Source organism: Prunus dulcis, unplaced genomic scaffold (assembly GCF_902201215.1).
Source record: "Prunus dulcis unplaced genomic scaffold, ALMONDv2, whole genome shotgun sequence".
Classification (NCBI taxonomy): domain Eukaryota; kingdom Viridiplantae; phylum Streptophyta; class Magnoliopsida; order Rosales; family Rosaceae; genus Prunus; species Prunus dulcis.
Window position 1 is genome coordinate 24469 of NW_023010094.1, and position 26846 is coordinate 51314.

At 37.0% G+C, this 26846-nt stretch overlaps 1 pseudogene; it reads right to left on the reverse strand.

Moving 5' to 3' along the window:
• Nucleotides 1-4577: 4577 nt before the first annotated feature.
• Nucleotides 4578-6408, reverse strand: LOC117612866 (annotated as a pseudogene).
• Between the last annotated feature and the right edge of the window lie 20438 nt (nt 6409-26846).

Genomic DNA, 26846 nt, shown 5'->3' on the forward strand with positions numbered 1-26846 from the left:
TATTCATTTCCATAACAACCAAGACTCAAAAAGTAAGTAACCACAAATGACCATACATGAATGATTTGACAGACATACTTTCTAGTTTCTAGCAATCTATCTTGGCGAACCAGTGAACTCACTATAGGACTGTTCAAATGAAAGGAAATAGACTCTTGCTTTTTACAGAAAATTCAATCTGGTGAAGTGACAAAATGTGTTCCAGCAAATACCTTCCCACGGTTCTGCTCTTATCAGAATGTCTGCTAGATACTCCATCTGTAAAATAAGGAAGGGCCTCACCGTGTCTGAATATATATCATCATGATTGAGCACGACTAAGGAACAACCCTGCGATAAGAAAAGGTACATGAGATGAATAACTGAAAAAAAAGGAGTGAATATTTGAGGTAAAGAGGTAGAAGAACAAGCCATGAGTTGGTTCCTGTGTCCTGGCAAATCAAGCAAAAATGCAAAGAAGAAGAAGAAGCAGAAGAACAAGCCAGAAGATCATTTGCCGGACATAATTTGGAACACTTACAAACTCTCAATCTATAGTTTTTATCATCGACATGTTTAAAGAGTTAACCTTTATGTCGATTTACCTCAGATGAATGCAGGAATGCCGTCTTTATAATAGCCTGAATCTTAAATATGTGCATACTCTAGCTGTGCGGCTATACACCTTTTTTTTATTTTTTATATAATTCGTATAGCCGACCGGCTGTACTTTCCTGGACACGTGGGCTCCTAATCGCAAAGCAGGTCCTCTTGTTTTGACAACCGTTGTCCTCAATAGTATCGCCGTGCGGCTATATTCGTTTTTTTTTTTTGGGGGGTATAAAAAGTATAGCCAGGCATACTCTTTATATATATACTAGGATCCTTTTTTTTTCTTTTAAATTTTTTTCCCCAATTTTTGTTTATCGATAAGAGTAGTTTAGAGCATTATCCATTACTATTAGGACATTAACCGAGTCTCTATTGTCCCCTTTTCATTTTTTACTTTTCTAGAATTATTACCCATATAAATAATTTACCACTTTCATGTTTAATACATGTATTTTTTTTTAAAAATTTCAATAATACGCACAAAATTCACTTATTATACACATAATTTTCACATATTATTGAATAAGCTAATATGTATTAAAAAAATTTAATATATTATATAGTAACCGATGACAGGACCAGAATCAAATTCTGCTTTGGAATTCGAGTCCAACCCTGTGCGTGTTCGACACTTGGCAAATGTCGGGCACAAATGACCTTTTTGACCTTGACTTCTACCGAAATTTCGACAGAGTCTCCCTGTAATTTGCTCAATCCCAAAATTTTCACCTGTCAGAATGAGCAAAATATCTACACAACCAACTGCCAGCACTTCAATAAACATGCCAAAAGTTCAATTCTCACTCTAGGGCAATATATCAGAGCAATTTTGATAATTTACGAATCACTTAATTGTTTTACGTACCAACACTTTTGAACCAAAAAGCGCGGAAGTCACGATGGCCCGGTGGTGGATGTCTTGTGCACGCTACAGCCTGGGGGCGCAAAACAGTTGAAAGTGTGAGTGGACTAAAAATAAAGGTTCCTAAAATATCTAAGAATATACTAACCCCCATTGTAAGAATAGTGAAATAAATCTAAATACGTATTCTGCATTTAAAGCATACTAAACTCAAGGCATTATATGTAAATCATATTCAAACTCGATAATTTTCGCATAAAAGCAAAGAAATCAGATACCGTTGAGTAAAACTGAATATCTAAATTATCTTTGACACATATTAAAATCAACGCAGTTACATATTTATAGAAATATATGCAATCGTTTTCAAAAGCAATAAAACTTGCATGAAAACATTGGAATCCAAATTCGCATAAAAGCACTGAAATCAAACCTGTATAAAAGCAATGTACTCAAAACTTGAATCAAAACACTGCAATCAATCAAATCTACCACTCGCATGTGCCCCTATAATTCCATCAATTCCCCTTGCAGGTCTCGGCGATACAAAGTCTATCCGAGCCGCAAACTGGCAGGATAAAGGGGACTATAGTCAGCCTGATCCGCTGGCAGGTCTCGATGACACAAAGTCAACTCGAGCCGCTCTGGCAGGATTCAGGGGACCGTACTCAGCCTGATCCGCAATCCTGGCAGGTCTCGGGGACACGAAGTCAGCCGAGCCGTAAATCCTGGCAAGTCTCGGGACACCAAGTCTGCCGAGCCGCAAATCCTGGCACTCACGGTCCGAGCGTCCCTGAAACTCGTGAGGCAATGTCAAGTGCACTGACAGAACTGTAACTAGACTGGATGTCCGTAGACATCGGTCCATCTGAGGGTAATCACAAAAAAAAAACAGGTACATGGTGGTTTTAAAATAAATCACTTTAGGAAAGTCTGATAAATAACTGTAATCTAAACTTATGCTGCTATCTTATCTGATATAAGCCTCAAACTCTGTTTCTATAACTTTATAGCATGTGCAACTAAGCTGCATAGGATTAAGATACTTTACAGCATAAAGCATGCTCGGAAAACATTTCTTAAAACTTATTCAAGTTCAAATAATGAAATTTATTCATAGAAACGCATTTATAAAAACGCATTTATATAGAATCATATAAAATCATTTATGGAAGAAGTCCACCTACTCCTGGTCTGAGCTAGATGGACCTCCTGTAGGTCTCTTCTGCAGGTCTGACTGGTCCCGGTTGCCTGGGTAAATTATCGGAATATTTAATTAATAAAATTACTCGGTATAAGATTTTTAAATAAAACCCTGACCCCCGACTCTAAAAGTGCGTGCACTAGCTTTAAGGTCATTTTTCTGCCCACTTAGGCATTTTGGATGTTTAAAATCGTCTGAAAAGACTCGAGACTTTACTAAGCGATAAACTTCCACCTTGGTCGATACGGACCCCCGTGGGTCCACGACCTCCAATGACCAATCTGAGAGTTCCTCTAAGTTCCTCACGTTTAGGGAACCATATCCTATAAGTTTGGTCTGAAACTGACGATTGAATTGACCCCGATCGCGAAATCATAGAATTTCCAAACCCTAGTCCCAGGGTTCGCGATTTCGGAGTATTCGGGACTCCGATTCATAATCCTTCGAATCTTACACGATTCTGAAATTATCTGGAACATCATACCCGAAATTGGGCGCGATTCAACTGTTCGATAATATTGAACCCGGAAATCGCACAATATGGAAAGTCCGTTCGGGGCTCAAATGGAATCCAAATTGAGATCTGCGAAATCCTACGTGCTCGTGACAACATAAGGATTGCAACAAGACACAGTGCCACTGTACCACCCTCACCCACGCGCCCTAGCACGCGCCGGCAGCGATGGGTGTCTAAAGCGATTTTGGCTCGCAGGAAAACCTTCAAACCATGGCTCCAAACTGCTACCCTAGGTAAAACACCATATTTGGAGCCACTTTTGTTCTTGGACCTACCCCAAAAAGTGACTGGAAGTGGCCGAAACAGAGGCCAAAAATCGACTGAAATTTCAAGATCAAAAATCCGATGGCTACACTACAAATCGATCTAATCCGACCCAACAGGCAGATAGAACAGCTCGAGAGGTTCAAGATCCATACTTGGGTCGACGAAAATGGTGGCCGGAGGATGGACATCGGAGGTCTTGAAGTTTCGATGAGTTTCGGTGAGTTCCTGTCGTTCTTTCGTAGTTTTCGGCCAGCACAAGTCTTCAGCGGGCGGGGGATCCGTCGAAAAAGGTAGGGGACTCGAAGGCGGTTCCATCGCCACCGGTCCCGTGGCCGGTGGTGCTCTGAGGCGGCGCCAGCGAGCTCTGGAAGGCGGCGGCCCGTTTTCGCCCTAGAGGAGAGAGCTGGCTGGGTTTTATAGATCCAACTTCGAAATATTTACGGTTATGCCACTGAGACTCTTTTGACCATAACTTTCTCGTTACTGCTCCGATTCGGGCCCACTACGTGTCTATGAACTCGTTTCGCAATGGCGCAAACGGAATTGTCAAATTCCTTCTCGATCAAAAAGTCATCTTTTTCTTAATAAAATATTACGAGTGCAAAATTGTCTTTTCGCAAAATAAAATATTCCTTAATTATGAATTTTTGGTTTGGGATATTACAACCGAACTTTTCAGTTGTAACTTGCCAAATTTTTTAATGATTACTAAACAATTTATTATGCAACTAAATTTTACTAGTTTGTAGAATTGAAATAGTACAAAATTAATTATATAAATATGTATTGAAAAATTAGTCAAGATTAGCTATTTTTCTCAATATTTTCATAGTTTTGGACCCTCAATATTTTTTTCCATACTTATCTTAAATAAATTACATTAAATATTAATTATTACTTAAATAATTAGAGGACTATTCTAAACAAATAGGGTTTTGCTTGGTACTTAAGTAAGCAAATAATTCAACCACTGTTCTGTATATATTAAAAAAAGTATGAAATTTTAGTATTTAATTTATTCTCTATATCTTTATTATAATTATTATCACAAAATGATACTTATTTATTAAGTTCTTACATGTTTATTATATTTACTCCTTGGTCCTTTCAATAGTTATTTATTATTATTATTATTATTTTTTTACAACAGAAACTTGTACCCGACTAAGATGGGTTTAAAATGGGCTAATTATAAATACAACACCCAACCACAAACCCCGATTATTGGGCAAACAAAGCACAACAAAAATTTCACCAAAGATTGGCTCCATTTCCTTGAGCCAATTTTACAGATTAAACATGACCTTAATGGCATTGCCTCCCCCAGCACTGGTTTCAAATTCTTTTTCCACTTCCTTTTGAGAGAATCCAAACCGATGTGTTATCAAGGGCTTCTCATCAATCTTACTACTTCTCAACAATTCGAGGCACAAGGGCCATGTGTTCTTGTATCGGAAAATTCCAATCATATCGACCTCTCTGTATTAAAATTACGAAATCTTAAATAATACGAATAATGCAAGTGAGTCATGTCTCATGCCTCTATTAGAGATGTGACACCAAATACAATACAAATGGTTTTACAAACTGAACAAATGAATTAAACAATTTATACCTGGCAGCAGCTAAAGTGAGTGGGAGAGTCAGCTCTCTCTGGCCCATTCCCACAAGGCAAACTTTGCCACCTGAACCAGTAGCACTCAGAGCTGCCGCCATGTTTTTATTAAACCCTGCACAATCGAAGCTTACATCCACTCAAGTTCCCATAGCTTCTTTTATTTTAACAACTTCTTCAGCAACCTCCTTCAAAATAATTTAGATAAACTCATTAAAAAAAAGGGCTGATGTCAGTGTCTCACCCTACAAATCCCGAACATGTGACAGCAGCATGTACCTCAATATTTGTGGAAACTTTGACAATCTCATGTGCACCAAGAGCCTTTGCAACGGATAAACGGTGGTCATTCACATCTGCCACGACAATTCTAGGTGCTTCGAAGGCACGAGCAGCCAACAGTGTAACAAGTCCTATAGGTCCTGCTCCCATGACCAAAACATTTGTTTCTCGACCGACATTAGCCCGACGACAAGCATGAACACCAACACTTAAGGGCTCACACATTGCCCCTTCCTCCAAGCTCACATTGTTTGGTAGTTTAAAACACAGGTCTCCAGGATGGACAACCTGTGAAATAAAATATAAGAAAACATCATGTATCTCAAACACCTGCCTCAAATTTGAATTGCCCACTAAAAAAACTATAGTATCTCAAAGTGAGTGTTGTTATTTGTACTATTTCAACTCACAGGACCAGTCCAATTCAATTGGACAATAGTTATAATTGATGTTTGGTAGGCAAAGATCTATGAACTAACCGATGTTTGACTAACCAAGCAGACAAACGACCTTGCATCTTTTTTATGTCTCCCACATTTAAATACATTTTAGACTAAGACACAAATCTTGCACAAAAATCCAGAATAGCAGAGAAAATTCAACCTATCAACACACCTCCTCAACATAACCCATATTCAAAGAAGTCACAATTAAAATAAACTCAAAGTCTTGTAACCCAAAAACAAAACAAAAACTCAAAGTCTAGTCATGCTCTAGTCAGCCTTATCCAATACTAAATGTTCCACGTGTGCCAAGCTTACAATGCTCCACGTGTCATCTTGTGCTAGTTACAACTGGCATATAATATGTTGTAAATACGTAGATACCTGATTTGCCAGGCAACCATGAGTTGGAGGGGACCCGAAAAACTTCATCTCGGGGCATAGGTTATATCGGCCTTGTTTGCATAGCTCACATCGCTTGCAATTGATGCCGGGCTCTAGTGCCACACGGTCACCAGGCACCAGATGCTTCACCTCACTCCCAACTTCCTCTACGAACCCAGCACACTCATGCCCGATTACCATTGGCTCTTTCACCACAAAATCTGCACATCTCATGTTCTGAAAATAGTAACAAACAACAACAATCAAAACAGGCCATTTACCAATTAATTTAAAGTATATATTGTATAACAATCAATGTGTTCGAATTCCCCGTGAATACGTGAATTAGGTTAGTTGATTAGAGCATTGTGCCCGGCCTTTGCTCTATCATGAATATAATAAAGAACTAAGCGAATCAGAAACACCAATCGATATCGGATTGAGTCCAAAACTATAATTGACAGGACGTGCACGATTTGCACGTCATGCCAAGGCAAGACAATGCCACGGCATGCCAAGACAGGAGGAGACATCAACTATGCGGTGTGAATCCGATATAAGAGCGATACTTGGTGTGAATCCGGCCGTCTTGGCATAATTCCATCAATTACGCCACTATAAGAGCATAGTAGTGGCGACCCGGCCGTCGGTGTATCTCTGTAGTGGCGACCCGACTGTCAAAGGGCACTTGCTCGTTGATGTCTCCTCACGCCACTATAAGAGCGATACTTGGTGTGAATGGAACCACGATGGGAAGGACTGAACCAATAAATGTTACCCAATGAGCAATAGCAACCCCAAATCAGGATACTGATATAAAAATAGACGCTACATAGTCTCTATTGTTTTTTGTCTCTAAAATAAACTTAGGGGACAAATTCATATCAGTGGCTAGTGTGTGTTTTTTTGGTAGTGTTTCAGCTTAAATTCCGGTGTAAGATGAGATGTCCTGGAATTTTGTTGATAGATATAAAATGTGTTAAAACCAATAGGAGATGTAAATTTTTTTGTTTTTTGTCACTTTCTTCTGTATATCTTAAGATGTAATGAGAGAACATTGTTAGTTCATCAATTTATGAAAGTCTAGTTTATAGTTTTATCATTTCCCCTTACAAAAATGAAAAAAAATACAAATGTAACCAAATTAGTGATTTAATCACTACTACAAAAAGTGAAAAAGACGACCAGAAAACAACGACGATCTAATTGAAAACCGTCGTGGTTTTTAAAAAGACGACGGTTCTAAAAACACCGTCGTGTTATACCACCTTAGACAACCAAAAATGAAGATTCAAATGGCTGTTCAAAAATAACGACGTACCTAATTAAACAACCGACGTCTATTTGAAACAGATTTCCGCAGTGTAAAATCAAAGCCAACAAAGAACGGCAGAAGTTATGAATCGACCGACGTAGAAAGTAAAGACGACGATTTCAATAAAAGCCGCCGTTTTTACTCATAAAATAACACGACGAGGTTTTCGTATAAGACGCCGTATAATTACAAACAAATCCACGGCTTTAAAATACAAAATATCGCCGTATTAAATTAATTTACAACGACGGAAAATATAAATATATCGACGTCATTATCGTATAGTTCTACGACGTTATCATTAAATCGTACAATAAAATTTAACGTCGTATTTATTCATTTTATACGTCGTACATTTAATTTAAACCGTCGTCTTAATAAGAATTTTTGTTAACAATTTTTTTCTTTGATTTTCTTATCCTACGCCGGTAGATCTACTTAATGACAAGAATTGAAATAACCACGACGGTTTATATAGAAAACCGCCGACATAACCAGATTTTTCTGAGATCCCAAGGGTTACGAAATCTTACCAGATGGAACTCTGTTCCACATCATAATCTTAACAGATGACACAGATTTGCAATCAGAGAGACAATTTTTTGGAAGTTGATGATGTGTGTGCTTTTGTGTATCTACAAATATTATACCTAACGTCGTTGCAAATTTGCAATCAGAGAGACAATTTTCAACGACGGTTATATTATACCTAACGACGTTTAAAAAACAAATCAACGTCGCTCAACAAATATATTACGTCGTCTTAGTCTTACTTAAGACGACGAAAAACGTCAACAGTAATTCAAAAACAGTCGTTGTTTTTATACTCTTATTTTTTTTAAATCTGTCATCCAAAAAAGAAAATTTACATATTCCAGAACATTAATTTCCTTCATTTTAAATTTCTTTGATTTTCAGATTTCTTCATTCCAGCACATCTGATCTTCAGATTTCCCTGAGAAGCGAACTTTCCTTCGACAGCGAGTGGAGGCCAGGCTTGCATCTCTTTTGATGGAAAGCAAGGAGTATTCAGAAGCACTAAGTGTCCTATATCAGGCTTGATCAAGGAAGTGAGAAGGCTAGTTGACAAGCTTCTTCTTGTGGACATAGATTTGATGCGAGTAAGCTCAATTTCTCTTTGAGAAAGACATCCAAATTATTGTCTTTGAGATGTGAGAGACAGTGTCTCTGAGAGAGTAAGAACCTGGAACCCTAAATGTAAACCCAAAATGAATGAAAGCGACAAATTTATAGAATAAATTTTTAAAACCAACGGCGGTCCTTACAAAAAACCGCCGTTTAAATTGTACAATCAACGTCGGTAAAACCGACGTATATTAATAAAAATTGTACAGAAATCCACGTCGGTAAATTAATAAAAACGACGTGTTAAATAATATACCATGACGCGAGTTATTACTTATGTACTTTAATTTTTGAGTTTACTACGACGGTACCTACAACACTACTGTCGTATTTATTTACCACGTCCGAAGTTAAATTTACCGTCGTATTTTTTAATTTATACGTCGTAGTTATATGTAACCGCCGTATTATTTTTTTGAAATGGTTTTATATATAAGCAACTTTTCGTCTACCTGACTTACACATGCACTGTTTCCAAACCCGATTAAAAATTTCAATCTCCCAGAGAAAACTTTTCGTCTTTTTTCCTTGTCAGAGCACTGTCAGAGTATTTCATCGTCTTCCTCTCGTCTTCTTCGTCGTCTCTGAACTTAAAGATCGATCGTCTTCCTCTTGCTTTCATTGCACGCAATAGGTAAGCTTTCATTTTCACTATTTTGGTTACTGTTTTGCATGCTCATACGTTTTTTGTTTGAAAAATCTTTTTACCTTTTTTCTGGCCAAAATCATTTTACTTCTTTCCAAGTTTGATAAAATATACAGACAAAGAGGGAAAGTTTCCAACTTTGAAGACAACTACCTCAACTAAATAAGACGACGGTAGCTTCTTATTTACGTGGTTAAATATGTAGACCACGACGGTTCGTCAGTCGTTCTAGCGTCGTCTGAAAATTGACAAAGTTGTTTTTAAAATTATAGTCTTTTTTTTTTATTTGCTTGTTTAATTGCAGGTTTGATTTCTCTGAACAATGGTTTTTGTTTTTCCCTAATTTGATAAAATATAAAGAAAAAGAAATTAGGGTTGGTATCTAATATAGACGACGGTATATCTATTGTTTTACGTCGTGTGAATGTTAATACCACGACGTGGTATTTTAGGGTTTTGGATCTGCAATCAAACATTCACAGAGAAAGAAAGAAGGGTTTTGGATCCTTATATAGACGACGGTGTATTACTATTGACGTCGTGTGAACATAAATACCACGACGTTATATAAATAATGGTTTTAAACATTTATTACGTCTGAGATTATTTCATTGCGTCGTTTAAAATCATATCATACGTCGTATTTTATTAATAACCGTCGTTTGTGTTCTTAATCTTTTCCTGAAATATTTTCACTTGCAGTTTTGTCTGTTAAAATGGTTTCTCAACACCAAACTAAGGATTCTGGCTCCAAGAAAAATGGAGATAAGGAGCTTGGAATGGTAGCTCCTCAAGACAAGTCTTCGAAGGAGATGAAGTCTTCGAAGAAGATGAAGTTTGCTTCATCATCTGCTGAGACAGAACCAACCAGCCAGACAACAATCTCTGATGATTCAAAGACTGGTCGAGGTATGAGCACAATGCCTCGTGTTGTGAAGAGAAAGCTTCAGAAACTGAGGCCAATTGTTGAGTACAATAAAAGGGGGAAAGGTATTGGCCAAGCACATAGTGAAATGCAGTCGTACATTGGTGTCTTGGCACGCTCCAGAGTTCCACTTGTGGACAAGAAATGGTCCCAAATCCCCAAGGATATAAAGGAGCAGATATGGGAAGCAGTTGACATGGCTTTTGTCGTAGGTCAAGGGGGCAAGAACTCTGTTTTAGCTTCTGCTGCCAAGAAATGGAAGGATTTCAAGTCTACACTAACGAGGCATTATATCCTTCCATACACCAATGACAAGGAGAAATTAAGCCAACCCCCGGAAACATATAAATTCATAGAGAAAGCACAATGGGATGCCTTTGTAGCTTCAAGGCTTTCCAAAGATTTTGAGTCTGTGCATTCTCAACATGCACAGATTAGGGAGAAACTCGAGTACAATCATCGATTGTCTCGAAAAGGATATGCTGGATTGGAGGATCAATTGGAGGAAACCATGCCTGGGGTAGAAATTGATCGATCTACCTTATGGAAGAGAGCTAGACAGGACAAACATGGTAACATCCCCGATCCAAAGGTGGCAGAGAAAGCAAAATTAATTGTAAGCCTACTCACTCTGTTTTAAATTTTTATTAAACTGTGAAAAATTCTTATTACGTCTTATGTTATATTTTTTCGTCGTGTGAATGATATTACCACGTCGAAACTTTTTAAAAAACGTCGTTAAAGGTCTAAATAGGAAAAACTACTCTGTTTTCTTTAATTATAGCATAAGACGTCGGTGGTTCATTTCGCGTCGTGTGAATGATATTACCACGTCGAAACTTTTTAAAAAACGTCGTTAAAGGTCTAATTAGGAATCACTACCCTGTTTTCTGTAATTATAGCATAAGACGTCGGTGGTTTATTGATTTCGTCGTTTTAAAAAACTAACCACGTCGGTATAACTACCGTCGTGATAAGTTATAATAACGTCGGTTTATATGTTATTGCGTCGTGTGAAATTATATAATACGTCGTTTGTATATAAATAACCGTCGTGTGTTTTTTGTTCTTACTTTTTTATATATCTTTGTTTTAGGATGAATTGCAAAAACAAGTCTCGGAAGGCAAAGTCAGTGTATATGGCAGCAATGATGTGCTGACCATGGCTTTGGGCCCCGAGCATCCTGGCAGATTGAGAGGAGTAGGTGCTGGGATTTCCCCAAGGCAGTATTTCAATTTACCCAAACCACAGAGGGTTAGCTTTGACGACCGTTTGAAGGAGAGTTTAAGAGTTCTCCTTCAAGAAGAGACTAAAAAGATGGAGGCTAAGGCAAGGGAAGAGACCTTAAGGATGGAGGCTAGAACAAAACAATTGGTAGAGGCTGAGAGGGAGCATTTCCTGAGTCAGCTTTCCCAATTAATTCCCAATTTTGATCCAACCATGCTTAAAACAAGAATTAGCCAAAGCCCCAAAAATCCAATGTCTGACAAAGCTAGCTGCTCTGGAGGTGATGTGAGATCCCTACATGTTGAGGATGATACTGCCAAAATGGGGAAACATCAGGAAGATGAAGAGAAGGAAGAAGAAAAAAGAGATGAAGAGAAGGAAGAAGAAAAGGAGAAAGAAGATGAAGAAAAGCATGGCGACAAGGTATGTTCACATAACTTTGCCTTTTTTATTTGTTTTTCAAAATTTCAGACGTCGATATTTTTCTTTAAACCGTCGTTTGTTTACAACTTAGACGGCGGAATTTTTTTAAGACGTAATAAAATATTCACCACGACGGTTTTTTCACCGTCGTTTAAATTCTTTTCAGACGACGTTTTATTCCTTAAACCGTCGTCTTTATTGAATTACCACGTCATTTTTTTTATTTCTTTAAACAGGTTATTGAAGTTGGTGATTATTCAAATATGGAGGCGCCATCTTCTTTAAAAACCCTTTGTCGTTATGTGGAAACGACACTCCTGCCTGAGGATAAGATCCTGCAATTTACAATTGATAAGGAGGTGTTTGGTGGTGAACGCGATACCTTCCTCCTGCCTGAAGATATTACACAATTTGCAGGCATGGAAGAAATTGGAGCTACTGTGGTTGCTGTATATATGAGGTTTGTCATTCTAAAATAATACGTCGTTGGTTTATATATTGCGTCGTCTTAACTAACTAACCACGTCGTTAGTATGTACCGTCGTGATAAATATATTATAACGTCCTCTTCTATTTCAGTACGTCGTGTGAAATTTTATAATACGTCGTTTTGTTATACATAACCGTCGTGTGTTTTTTTTGTGCTGACTTGTTTATATTATTTTATGTATTTAGGTACTTACATGATGTTTTGAAACAAGCAAATATGTGCAGCATGGTTGGCTTTATCGACCCTGCTACAGTTAGTGCCAACTCTGGCACAATAGCTGACAGATCACGACTGGTAGCAGCTCGACTTCAGAAGACAGACGGTGAACAGATTTTCATGATGCCTTACAATCCAGGGTTAGTCTCCTTAGGATTTTGTTTTTATGATTTTCAATAAATGACAGCGTATAAACTAACCACGTCGGTGTTTTATTTTATTGAGTCGTTTGAAACTACTAACCACGTCGGTATTTATTTATCGTCGTGATAAATATATAATGTCGTCGATTGCTACTTTATTTCGTCGTGTGAAATATTATAATACGTCGTTTTGTAAATAACCGTCGTTTTTATATTAATTTTGTGCAGCCGTCATTGGGTCTTGCTGATTGTAAGGGCAAAGAGGGAAACCGTCTATTTTCTGGATCCTCTGCCAGGTCATCGTGTGGTCGATGAAGAGGCGAAAAACATCGTGAACAGTGCCATAAAAATATATAATTCCCATATAGGCCGAGCAGGACGTAAAGCTGTAATTTGGAAAACTCTCTCAGGCACACCAAAGCAACCCAGCAGTGTCGAATGCGGGTATTATGTGATGCGCTTCATGAGGGACATCATCATGGATCCTTCCTTGGGGTTTGAGAATAAGGTAAGAAGAAATTACCTTCATACATTTCACGTCGTTTTTTGTATTATCAACGACGGTCATGTAAAATTACCGTCGTTGAATAGATATACTACGTCGGTTATGAAAAATATCGTCGTCTGTGATTGAATTTCTTTTTATTTATAAACCCTAATAGTCATTGTTTATGCAGTATGCCAAGGGAAACCAGGAAGCTTCATACCCCCAAGAAGCTATTGATGAAGTCCGGAATGAATGGGCAGAGTTTGTTTGCCAAATTATTAAACAGGGGAATAATTGAACACTTGATATTTATGTATAATGTACAAATTTTGTCTATAATATATAATGTAAAAATTTGTTGAGGTTTTCTTAAATTAAAAAAAAAAAAAACAAACATACAAATTGGGTAACCGACGTGTAATACTTTTCCAACGACCTAATAAAGTCAAAAACCGTCGTATTTTGTTGTTTCGTTTTAAACAAATACGACGTAAAAGGATAGTTAGACGACGTTCTTTGAACAATTGAGTCGTTTATGGTTTACAACATCTTCAATTTCTTAAGGGTTCAGGGTAGTAATTTGTAACGACAGCGGTTAAGTCGTGGAATATATATTTTACGTCGGATAGTTAAATAGCCGCCATGGTTTCTCATTTAAACGACGTCATTTTAACAACTTAGTCGTCTATTACAATTTACAACGTCTACAATTTATTAACACCGACGTGGTTTGTTGTTGTGATAAGAATATTTTATTATTTTTATATCAAAATATTCAAAATAAATTTAAAATAAATCAGAAAAATGAAAAGTCAACTCCTATGAAGTCATTGATATATTTTCTTCCCCATAAACCTTGAAAAAATTCATTTTGAATAACAAAAATTTAAAATGACAATCCAAAACAAAATTGTTTTGATGAGTCATAAAATCACTTCTAGTTTTATGGTTTAGGGTTTAGAGTCTAGGGTTTAGAGATTAGGGTTGTTATTTATTGGGGTTTATTTTTAAAGTATAATTTTTGGGTAGTATAGGGTATATATTAGGCTGTAAAACCATAAACCCTTTTATAAACTTAAAATTTTAAATTATATAATTTAGTTTTAAGGGTTTAGGTTATTAATTTTTAACGACGGTGGTTGAGTCGTGGAATACATATGTTACGTCGTGCAGTAAAATATCCGACATGGTTTCTTCTTTAAACGACGTCATTTTAATATGTAAGTCGTCTATTATAATTTACAACGCCTTCAATTTCTTAACCCCGACGTGGTTTGTTGTTGTGATAAGTATATTTTATTATTTTTATATCAAAATATTCAAAATAAATTTAAAATAAATCAGAAAAATGCAAAGTCAACTCCTATGAAATCATTGATATATTTTATTCCCCCTAAACCTTGAAAAAATTCATTTTGAATAACAAAAGTTTAAAATGACCTTCCAAAACAAAATTCTTTTGATGAGTCATAAAATCACTTCGAGTTTTATGGTTTAGGGTTTAGAGTCTAGGGTTTAGAGATTAGGGTTTTTATTTATTGGGGTTTATTTTTAAAGTATAATTTTTGGGTAGTCTAGGGTATATATTAGGCTGTAAAACCATAAACCCTTTTATAAACTTAATTTTTTAAATTGTATAATTTAGTTTTAAGGGTTTAGGGTATTAATTTTTAACGACGGTGGTTGAGTCGTGGAATACATATTTTACGTCGTGCAGTAAAATATACGACATGGTTTCCGATTTAAACGACGTCATTTTAATATGTAAGTCGTTTTATATAATTTACAACGTCTTTAATTTCTTAACCCCGACGTGGTTTTTCAGTCGTCGTTATATAAAAATATTCAAAATAAATTTAAAATTAATCCGAAAAATGAAGCTTCAAAATAAACGGCCTTACGTTCTTTTTCCGAAAAATGAAGTTTCCGTCGTGGAATATTAAATTTACGTCGGTCCTTGTAGAACTTTCGCCTTGGTTTTTCTTTCGACGTTTTAAAGCGCGCGCTCTCTAAAAATTTTCGCGCGACCTAAATTTTTTAGATTTGGCTCTTATTCTTATACTTCGAACCCTGAAACCTAAAATTTTCAGATTTCGCGCAACATAACATTTCGCTCTCTCACTTCTGCTCTAATTAAAAGTTGCACTCTCCAGGCTCCGTCGAATCTGTGAGCTCGTCCAACCTGTAAGTACAAACCCTATCTTCCCCTTGTAAATTCATTGAATGATATTAGGTTGTTTTGTTAAAGGGTTTTAGGTGTATGCTTTGCGATCTGTTAATAATGTGCTTATAGGTATGGGTTCATGGATTTTCTGTTTAATGGGTTCATGGATTACATTATCTGTTATGTTGAATTGGGAATGGATTTAATTTTGTCGGATCTTTTAATCACCCTATGTTATGTTGAATTGGGAATGGATTTATTGTTTTCATGCTTGGTTTCATGTATATGTTGGTTTCTTGCTTGGTTTCATGTATATGTTGGTTTCTTGCTTGGTTTCATATATATGTTGTGTTCTTAATGGGTTTTGTGTTCTTGAAAATAAACTGAGACACGACGAATTTTTAGGCATACGACGACGATTACACGACGGTTTTTTTAAACTACCGTCGTTGTATTACTTATACACGACGGTTTTTTCATAAACCGTCGTTTGTATTACTTATAATAGACGACGTCTGTTGAAAATCCGTCGTCTATATATGCCAAATACGTCTGCTTTTTGTTTAAAACCCGTCGTCTCTATTGTGTATTACTTGCTATTAGATCTTTGTATAATCTGCTATAGTGATGGTCATTGCCTGTATTTTCACTTTATTATAGATAATAGGTTATAGTGTCGGAGATGGATAAGTCATGGATGCACTCGGATAGAAGATCGAAGGCATATGAATTTGGGGTGGAAGCATTTTTGAACTTTGCTGTAGAAAATCTTCTAACTACAACACATATCCGTTGTCCATGTGTTAAATGTGTTAATTTGAAGTTGTTTGGGGTTGGAATTATAAGGGATCACGTATACTTTAATGGAATTGACCAAAGCTATAAGAATTGGACATTTCACGGAGAACCTTGGGAAGCAACTACTAATGCTAGTAGAAATGTTGAAGAAGATGATGGCCATAGTAGGTACAGTTTTGTGTCTGAAGAAATTGATATGGATGATAATGATTTTGGTGATTTTGGTGATTTTGGTGATTTTGGTTCCGATCCGTATGAGTTTGCCAATGTGATTGGGGATGGAGATCAACCAGTGTACCCTGGTTGTAGAAAGTACACGAAGTTATCGGCATTAGTGAAGTTGTATAATTTGAAGGCAAAACATGGGATGAGTGATGTCTGTTTTACAGAATTATTGATACTTCAAGGCGATTTGCTTCCAGAAGGAAATACAATACCAACCTCTATGTATGAGGCTAAAAAGACTTTGTGTGCATTGGGGCTGAGTTATGAGAAAATGCACGCATGCCCCAATGATTGCATCTTGTATAGGAAGGAGTATGAGGATTCAACTAATTGTCCTACTTGTGGTATCTCAAGGTGGAAGGAAGGCAAAGATTCAATCTTGAAAGAGGGTGTGCCAGCGAAGGTGGTGTGGTATTTTCCTCCAATTCCAAGGTTTAAAAGGATGTTTCAATCACATGAGACAGCTAAGAGTTTGACTTGGCATGCTGCTAGAAAATCAATTGACGGTCAGATGTCTCATCCGGCGGATTCCCCGTCTTGGAAACTTCTTGATGATAAATGGCCTGAGTTTGGTAATGAGCCGAGAAACTTGAGATTGGCTCTTTCATCTGATGGATTCAATCCCCACAGTTCTCTAAGTAGCAGATATAGTTGTTGGCCGGTTATCTTAGTTACATATAATCTCCCTCCATGGCTGTGCATGAAACGAAAGTTCATGATGTTAACCTTATTGATTTCCGGTCCTAAACAACCCGGAAATGATATAGACGTCTACTTGGAGCCTTTGATTGATGATTTAAAATCTTTGTGGGTTGGGATTAGAGGAGTGTATGATGCACATAATGGAGAATACTTTACACTCAGAGCTGCATTAATGTGGACAATTAATGATTTCCCGCCTATGGAAACTTATCTGGTTGTGTTGTTAAAGGATATAAAGCTTGTCCAATATGCGGCGATGATACACCTAGTCACAGGTTGAAAAATGGCCACAAAATTTGTTACATTGGGCATAGAAAATGGTTACCAATCAATCATCCATATAGGAGGCAACGTGCAGCTTTTAATGGGAAACCTGAATATGGCATACCTCCCGAGCCATTAACCGGAGAAGAAGTGCTGCATATGGTTGAAAATGGTGACAGAGTTTGTTGGAAGAAGAAATCAATATTCTTTGATCTCGAGTATTGGAAATACCTTCCTGTGAGGCATGCCCTAGATGTTATGCACATTGAGAAGAATGTTTGCGATAGTATCATTGGTACATTGCTGGAGATCCCTGGAAAAAATAAAGATGGGATTGCTGCTCGATTAGATTTATTGAACATGGGGTCAAAACTGATTTGCAACCCGAGTATGGAGAAAGACGTACTCGTTTGCCTCCTGGGCCTTGGAATTTGTCAAGAGCAGAGAAGAGAGAGGTTTGCAATTCTTTCTATGGTATGAAGGTCCCTGAAGGTTATTCTTCAAATATTAAAAATCTTGTATCTTTACAAGATTCAAGACTTCTTGGCCTTAAATCACATGATTGTCATACCTTAATGCAACAATTGCTCCCTGTGGCAATTCGTTCTGTTTTGGAGAAGCCTGCAAGGTATGCAATAACTCGTTTGTGCTTCTTCTTCAATGCTATATGTGCAAAGACTGTTGATGTTTCCAAGCTAGATAAGTTGGAAGAAGATGTAGTAGTTACTCTGTGTTTGCTTGAGAAGTACTTTCCCCCTTCATTCTTTGATATCATGGTTCATCTAGTAGTACATCTTGTCAGAGAAGTTCGTCTATGTGGGCCAGTATATTTTAGGTGGATGTATCCGTTTGAAAGATATATGAAAGTGCTGAAGGGGTATGTTCAGAATCGTACTCGTCCCGAAGGTTGCATTGCTGAGCGGTATATAGCTGAAGAAGCGGTAGAGTTTTGTACTCAGCATTTATCTGATGTTAGTACAGTTGGAGTGCCTTCAAGCCAAAAGATGGGAGTTTCAAAGCCATTATCAGGTTGCACAGTGAGCGTAGTTGATCAGGACCTGTTGAATCAAGCACATCTATATGTCTTGGAGAATACGGAGGAAGTCCTACCTTATATCGAGTACGTATGAGTTTTATTCTTTAAGTTTCCATTTTAAATTATTTCTTATGTTTATCTTATATATTTGGGACCGTAATGCTTGAATTTTTCGTGTCATGTAGGCAACATATGATCCACATCAAGACTGCTTATCCAAAATTTAGAAAGAGAACAAAGTGGCTGCAGGATAAGCACAATAGCACTTTCATTCAATGGCTACGCTTCAAGGTATATGTTGTTGAATAACATATTTCTCTTTTAATTTTCTTCTTATTTCTATGTTAGATTGAATTAAGATTTGATTAATTTGCAGGTTCAAAGTGAACTTGAGGAAGACAATCATGGCGTATCAGAAAATTTAAGGTGGCTAGCAGCTGGTCCAAACATGGCAGTGCCATTATATAGGAGCTATCTTATTAAAGGTATTAAATTCAATATCAAGGCACAAGATGATGTGCGGACAACTCAAAATAGTGGAGTTTATTTACTTGCACATACCATGCAAGTTGCTAGTGCCAAGGATAAAAACCCAATTCTCTCAAATATGGGTTTCTATGGTGTCATTCAAGAAATTTGGGACCTTGACTACCAAAAGTTTACAATCCCAGTCTTTAGGTGTGATTGGATAGATAGTTCTGGTCTTGTAGTCGACGAACTTGGATTTACCCTTGTAGATTTGAGTAAAATTGGACATAGGAATGACCAATTTGTTTTGGCTTCTCAAGTCAAACAAATATTTTTTGTTGACGACCCGATGCATCGTGGTTGGTCGGTAGTGTTATCAATGCCTAATAGAGAATATAATGATGTTATTGGTGATGAAGTCTTAGGTGATGTGATAATTGAGTGTGAGCCATTTACTAGAGGGATGCCAAATGTTGACACATTTGATGAACTGGTGGGTGAGTTAGGTGGTCAAAATATTCGAGGTGGGTGTGAAGATATATGGATTGAATGATGCTTATGTAATTGGCAGTGTATGACATTAATTTTGTAATATATTGTAATGTGATTTCTTCACTTTCATTATACAGGTTTTGGCCACAAAACAATCAGTGCAAAAAATACTGGATCCAGATTACATCATTATATTCTGCATAAAAAACAACGTCTGTTCAAATAAAACACGACGTTATGGTTAACCATTTATTCAGCATATTTACCGACGTCTTAAAGCAACGTAACAATGAAGAACCACGACGCTATTGTGGAGCAATTATCCAGGATATCACGTCGGGGAAGGATTAAGAACCGCCATGTAATTCAAAATAACACGACTCCAATCCCATAATACCGACGTCTAAAAAACGAGATAAATTATCTGAACATTAATTTGGAACCGACGTTGTTTAATACGTGCGTCGTAAATAATGACGTTGTTTAGAAGTTCAACGTCGTCTACATTAATAAGTGCGTCGTGAGTAATGAATACATATAAATACAACGTCCACTATATAAATGCCACCGACGTTGTTTCGCATTTCAACGTCAACTACATAAATACATACGTCGTATATAATGACACTGACAACTATTTACACGTCATCTTTTTTAGAAAAATCGAAGTGGAAAATTTATTTCACGACGGTTATTTTTAAATAAGAGACGTAGTAGATTTCAATAACGTCGTCTTCTCATGTATTTAAAGATGTCATATTTTTTCTTGTCGTGAAAATTATATTTAACGGCGTAGTGTTTTAGTTTTCGTCGTTGTATGTCTATCTTGCGGCCTTGTTCTTTCAATATGTGTCATATTTTTCCTTTTTAACGACGGTGATTTGTTTGAGTTGGTCGTCTATTCTCATCCTCGACAAATTTTTAAAACTTTAGCAGACTAAACACGTCTGTTTTTATTTGTTTTCGACGTTGTTTTATTTAACAACGTCTAATATTTATCGTCGTTGTTTGTTTCTGAAAATAGGACGTATAAATTTTGTAATACGACTCCCATATATTTGTAACCGACGTTGTTTCGTTGTTCAACGTCTACTCTATAAATACATACGTCGTAAATAATGACACTGACAACTATTTCCACGTCATCTTTTATAGAAAAATCGAAGTGGAAAATTTATTTTACGACGGCTGTTTTTATATAGGCGACGTAGTAGGATTAAATAACGTCGTCTTCTTATGTATTTAAAGACGTCATATTTTTTAGTTGTCGTGAAAATGATATTTAACGGCGTCTTTTTTAATTTTCGTCGTTGTATGTCTATCTTGCGGCCTTGTTCTGTTAATATGTGTCATATTTTTCCTTTTTAACGACGGTTTTTTTAGAGAGTTGGTCGTCTATTCTCATCCTCGACTGCTTTTTTAGTTCTTTTTGCAGTACAAAGACGTCGTTTTGTATTTATTGATGACGTTGTATATTTTAACAACGACGGTGTTTTAGCGTCGTGGTTTATGAGGGAAAAGATGACGGTGGATTCCACGACCATTGAAAAACCGAATACATGACGGTGGTTTACCGTCGTCTTTTTGCTTTTTTGTAGTAGTGAATTGGCAAATGCCATGACAGATATGTATTGCATATGTATAGTCATTTATTGCTTGTGTATTGCTCCTGTATTGCCCTCGTATATCCGTTTTTTCAAATCTCTGTTTGAATAAATTTATAGGGGAGTATGGAGTTTGTGTACTGCCATTGCATATCCCTTCATTGCTTCTATATTGCTAGTGTATTACTTTCGTATATCCTTTTTTTTCAAGTTCGTGTTGGAATAAATTTATAGGGGGAGAATGTAGTTTGTGTATTTCCATTGTATTGCCCTTTATTGCTTGTGTATTGCTATTTGTATTGCCCTCATATATCCATTTTTTTCAAGTCTGTGTTGGAATAAATTTATAGGGGAGTATGGAGTTTTTGTATTGCCATTGTATAGCCCTTTATTGCTTGTGTATTGTTACTGTATTGCCCTTGTATATCCTTTTTTTTTCAAGTCTGTGTTGGAATAAATTTGTGGGGGGATATGGTGTTTATGTATTGCGATTGTATAGCCCTTTATTGCTTGTGTATTGCTACTGTATTGCCTCCTATATCCTTTGTTTTCAAGTCTATGTTAAAATAAATTTATAGGGGAAGTATGGAGTTTGTGTATTGCCATTGTATAACCCTTTATTGCATGTGTATTGCTATTGTATTGCTCCCGTATATCTTTTTTTTTCTTTTCAAGTTTATGTTTGAATAAATTTATAAGGGAGTATGAAGTTTGTGTATTGCCATTGTATAGCCATTTATTGCTTTTGTATTCCTATTGTATTGACAAGACCCGACCCAAATTTCACTTTGGAATCTAAGCCGAACCCTGTGCGTGTTTGACACCTGGCAGGTGTCGAGCACACTTGACCAAAATACCCTTCTAACTAGAATCAAAATTTGACTTCAAGTTTGACTTCTGCCAAAAATTCAGCAGTCTCCCCTATAATTTGCTCGTTTCCCAAAATTTTTACCTGTATAAAACAAGCAATTTAATGTCCTCAATCGTTCAGCATGCACAATGACAGAATACATACATTCAAACATCAAAATGTTATGGCCTTAGGCCTCATTAACACAAGTAAATCGTGCTGCTAGCTGAATTTGATCTCAACTTTAAGATATCAATAGTACATTAACAATTTCAAACACTCCATCTCGTGGCTGCACCTAGTAACACTAGGTTGCCTAAGTACCCTTACTGAGGGATTAAGCCACACGTAGTTCTTTCACTTTGTATACTGCACTTGTGTATCTCGTCAATTATTATTGTCCATTGTGATTACAAATCCATCCAAGTTCTCAAGTCAGCGATTTGCTCAATGACATTCACATGCCATACTCGTACAGAAACCAAACATGCATAGTTATATTTATATAACAATTCACACATTTACATAAATCATTAACTCAGTTTAAAGCATTGACACATCCTCGCAGGTCTTGGTAACACAAAGTCGACCTGAGCCGCAATCCTCGCAAGATTCAGGAGACATCTGGTCAACCTGATCCACATTCCTCACTCCGCACGGTCCGGATATCCCTAAGACTTGTGGGGCAACTGTCAAACGTGCTGACATAACCGAAGGCAACCATTTATTCCGAAGGAAATATTTATTACAAAGGCAACATGGGTACCTATGGTGGTTTAGGAAAAAAAAAAAACATTTCTTGGAAAATCATAAATACCATTTCTCATCCATCCTTAAATTATGTTGCCACTATCCTTTCTACTTCCAAGCCATGCTCAACTTATATATATATATATATATATATATATATATATATATATATATATAAGCATAATATAGTAAAAATATTCGAAATTCAACAATCATGCTTGGAAAGTAAAAATCCTAACGACTCATTCAAGATCAAATAATAAAACTTATTTGCATAAAATCATTTATAAAACAAAAGTCCACTCACTAGACTTCCTCTAATTCATAAATCAATTTACGTATTACTGACTTAGATTTATAATAATAATAATAATAATAATAATAATAATAATAATAATAATAATAATAATAATAATAATAATAGAAATAGAAACAAAAGTAAAAATAAGAATAACATAAAAATAAAATAAAAATAAAACATTTCCATCTTTTACTAGTAAAACAAACTCATCACCTAAGAAAATAATGGCGAACTTTACAAAATCCTTAAAACTTATACACATTCATTCTTTGTCTCATAATATCAGGATTATAAATATTAAAACCTTTGTCCATAAAATACCAAGATAAAATCCTTGATTTTAGTTTAAAAAAACATCTCAAAACTTAAATTCTCTCCACCGAGGCGAACTCCCATTCTTGATCCGTCAATTCCGTTATTACCGTCAATTCCAGTATTATTCCGTCAATTCCAAATATCAGTCAATTTCATATATCTGTCAATTCCATCCTCGCAGGCCTCGGAGACACCAAGTTAACACAGCCGCATTCCTTGCAGGCCTCGGAGACACCAAGTCAACCCGAGCTGCATTCCTCGTAGGTCTCAAGAGACCATTAGTTAGACTGAGCCGCATTCCTCGCACCACATGGTTCCAGCGTCCTTGAACTCGTGGGGCATTATTTATGAATGACAACTGTTTCAAGGCAACTTTGGGGGGGGGGGATACTCCTGCTGTGGGTTCGAAAAATCATATTCGAAACTTATCACAAACTTTTCTTTATTCCACAAATCCATTGCCAGCTACATGTATTAAATATAGACATGCACTTAAATAGTTAATTAGTTTGTTAATCACGTCAAACTCCGATTAACAAACCATTCTAATATTGTAATTATAATCTTGGGTTATTCATAGCAATGGTCCCTCAACTATACCCGTAGTTACAGTTTGGTCACTTAACTCAAATATTAGTTGTAGACGTCACTCAAGTAGGTGCTTTGTTGCATCATTAGTTCTTCCGTCAAATTCTGTTAAATTTTCTATCAAAAGTGAGGGTAAATTCGAAAATTCATCAACAACCATCTCCTTTTCCACAACCCTCCGTTGTCGCAACCCAATGCTTGCTTCTCCTCCCTTGTACCAAAATCTGGGCAGAAAAAGGAAAAGAGAAAGACAACTCGATTGCTTCTCCTCTCTTATACCAAACTCGCCACCCAATCCTTCCTCCTACCCCAACCCAGCACTTACTGTAAACCATCAACCATAAAATACATAAATGTAGAGAGAGAGAGAGAGAGAGAGAGAGAGAGAGAGAGAGAGAGAGAGAGAGAGAGAGAGATGGAGATGGGTTAGGGAATTGTGTGCAAAGTCTCAACACTTTCTGTGTTTTGAATGGTAGATAGATAGATAGACATGGATGAAAGGTTTTTGCTGGTTTTTTCGCCATTTCAGTAATTAACTCCTCTGTTGAGTTTTTGCGCCAAATACCCTTTTTATTTGCCAGCGCACGACGGCACACTGTTTAGTTTCTTTTTTTTTTTATCTTAATTGATCAGCCTCAATTTTTCTGCCCTTTAAAAAATTTCAACAATCAAATGGTGCAACGGTGCAAGAATTGGAGGAAGTGGAGGAGAAAGGCGTGGGTTGCGGCAATGGAGGAAGTGGAGGGTTGTGGAGGAAGGGGAGGGTTGTGGAGGAGAGGAAGGGTTGTGGATGAATTTTCGAATTTACCCTCACTTTTGACAGGAAATTTAACAGAGTTTGACAGAAGGACTAATGGTGCAACAAAACACCTACTTGAGTGACCTCTGCAACTAATAATTGAGTTGAGTGACCAAATTGTAACTACGGGTATAGTTGAGGGACCATTGCTGCGAATAACCCTTTTAATCTTCATAGCAATAACTAAATAAATAAATAAATAAATAAGTGAATAATTAACATGCACATAATCATCATCCCTAGAGATTCCATCAGTTCCAATAATGAATAATCTCCAAACATAAAAAATAGCATTCAAGTATACTATCAATTACTATTATATACTTTAAAATAACCATAATTGAACTATGCACAATTTAGCAATCTATATATAACTATCTATACTCATCCCATAATCATATAAATTCATAATACGATCCGAATAACCCAATTTTCGATCAGGACTCGTCTGCATGGTCATTCTAACACTTCTCAAAGAATATAACTACCTCGAAAGACTCACGGTCAACTGAAGAGTCAAATTGCCTAAACTTGGTCAACTGGGCCCGCAAGGCCCATGACTTCCGATCACTAATCTGGGAGTTCCTATAGGTTTAACATACTTATCTAAACCTCCTTTGCAAGTTTGGCCCAAATTGAACAGTCGGATCTCTCACGATCGTACAAGGAGACATCAACTATGCTCTTAGAGTGGCATAATTTCGGCTCACGGATCTCTAATTGCTCTTATAGTGGTTTCATTCACACCAAGTATCACATTCACAAGCTATTATGTTTGCTACTTTGAGTTTTTGAAAGGTGATTAAAGAAGAAGAGCAGGAAGAGTTTGTTAGGTTTGTTTGATTTAGTTTTTTTTGGTTTTTGCTCGGTCTGCTTAATTGTAAAGGGGAAGCTGAGTTTTTTTTTTTTGGTCAAACTGGAAATACATTACCAGGGCAAAAAGCCAAAGATACAAAGCTAGAGTCCAAAGCTAAGGACAACTGCAACCAGGAAAATAGGACATACAAGAACAAAGACTAGGGGAAGAACAGGTAGGAGATGACCCAACCAACCAGTGGTGGCATCGTCAAATTCCTCTCTAGTCTCAAACTAATATTGGGGTGGACAAGGTAACCCATCCTTATTAAGAATGCCTACCCCTCGACGTTGCTATCCTGGCCAAGTGGTCTGCTGCCAGGTTTGCTGGTTCTGGGAACCCAAGCCCACCTACACTCCCTGAATTCTGCCTGGTTCTCGTTGATCAAGGTGAGCACCGAATATACATGCCACCTGCTTCTTGAAATGGACCGTTGAAGAGCATTGACAATCTCCTTACAATCTGATTTAATTACGATGTGATCACAGACTTACTACTTGGCAAATTTGCACCCCTCCAACACAGCCAAAGCTTCAACAAGTAAGGGGGAATCAGCCATAATTGGAAGAGCCCCACCTGCCACAAATTCCCTTGAAGCACTACGAAGGACAATTCCCACCCCTGCCTGATGAACATTAGATCTCCATGAAGCATCAACATTAACCTTGATTATATTACTTGGGGGAGGAGACCACCATTGGGGTGGTTTATGAACTTGAGGAGCACCATTTCGACGTTGATTGATAGACCGTTGAACCTCCAAAAAATCGCCACAAGAGGTTTGGATTGCCCTTATAACTGAGAGGGGATGCGGGGCCTTATGCTCCATAACGGCTTTGCAACGGGCTTTCCATATGTGCCAACAAGTGTGGGCAATAAAAGTACTCATCCATTCTCGATCGGACACACTTAGAACCACCTCATTTGTTATTGACCACAACCATCTGTCCATACTTGTGATAGCTCCCTTGTCAATCTTGATATTCAATTGGCCACCAAACCACACAGGTTCAACCCAAGGACAGAGCAAGAGCAAGTGTTCAACATATTCGACAAATTCACCGCAAATGGAGCAAATAGGGGAAGTGCTCATCTTCCTCCGAAATAAGTTCTCCTTCATGGCAATACCATTTCGAACAGCTCTCCAAATAAAGTTACATATTTTTGGGGGAGCTTTTATTCACCAAAAAAATTTCCAGCAAGCCGCATCAACATCACGAGAGGAGGAAGGTCTATTTTGCTGCCGAGAAGTTGAGGAGCTATGCAGCCAGTGATATCCAGATTTTACAGAGTAGCATCCATTCTTTTCAAAAAGCCATACCAATCTATCTTTATTTCTCAAGCATGCAAATTTAATTTTGGCAATGGCTTCAGCAGCCCTGTCGTCAATCAGGTGTCGAATGAGGTTGAGGTCCCAATTATGGGTATCAAAATTAATAATGGAATTGAT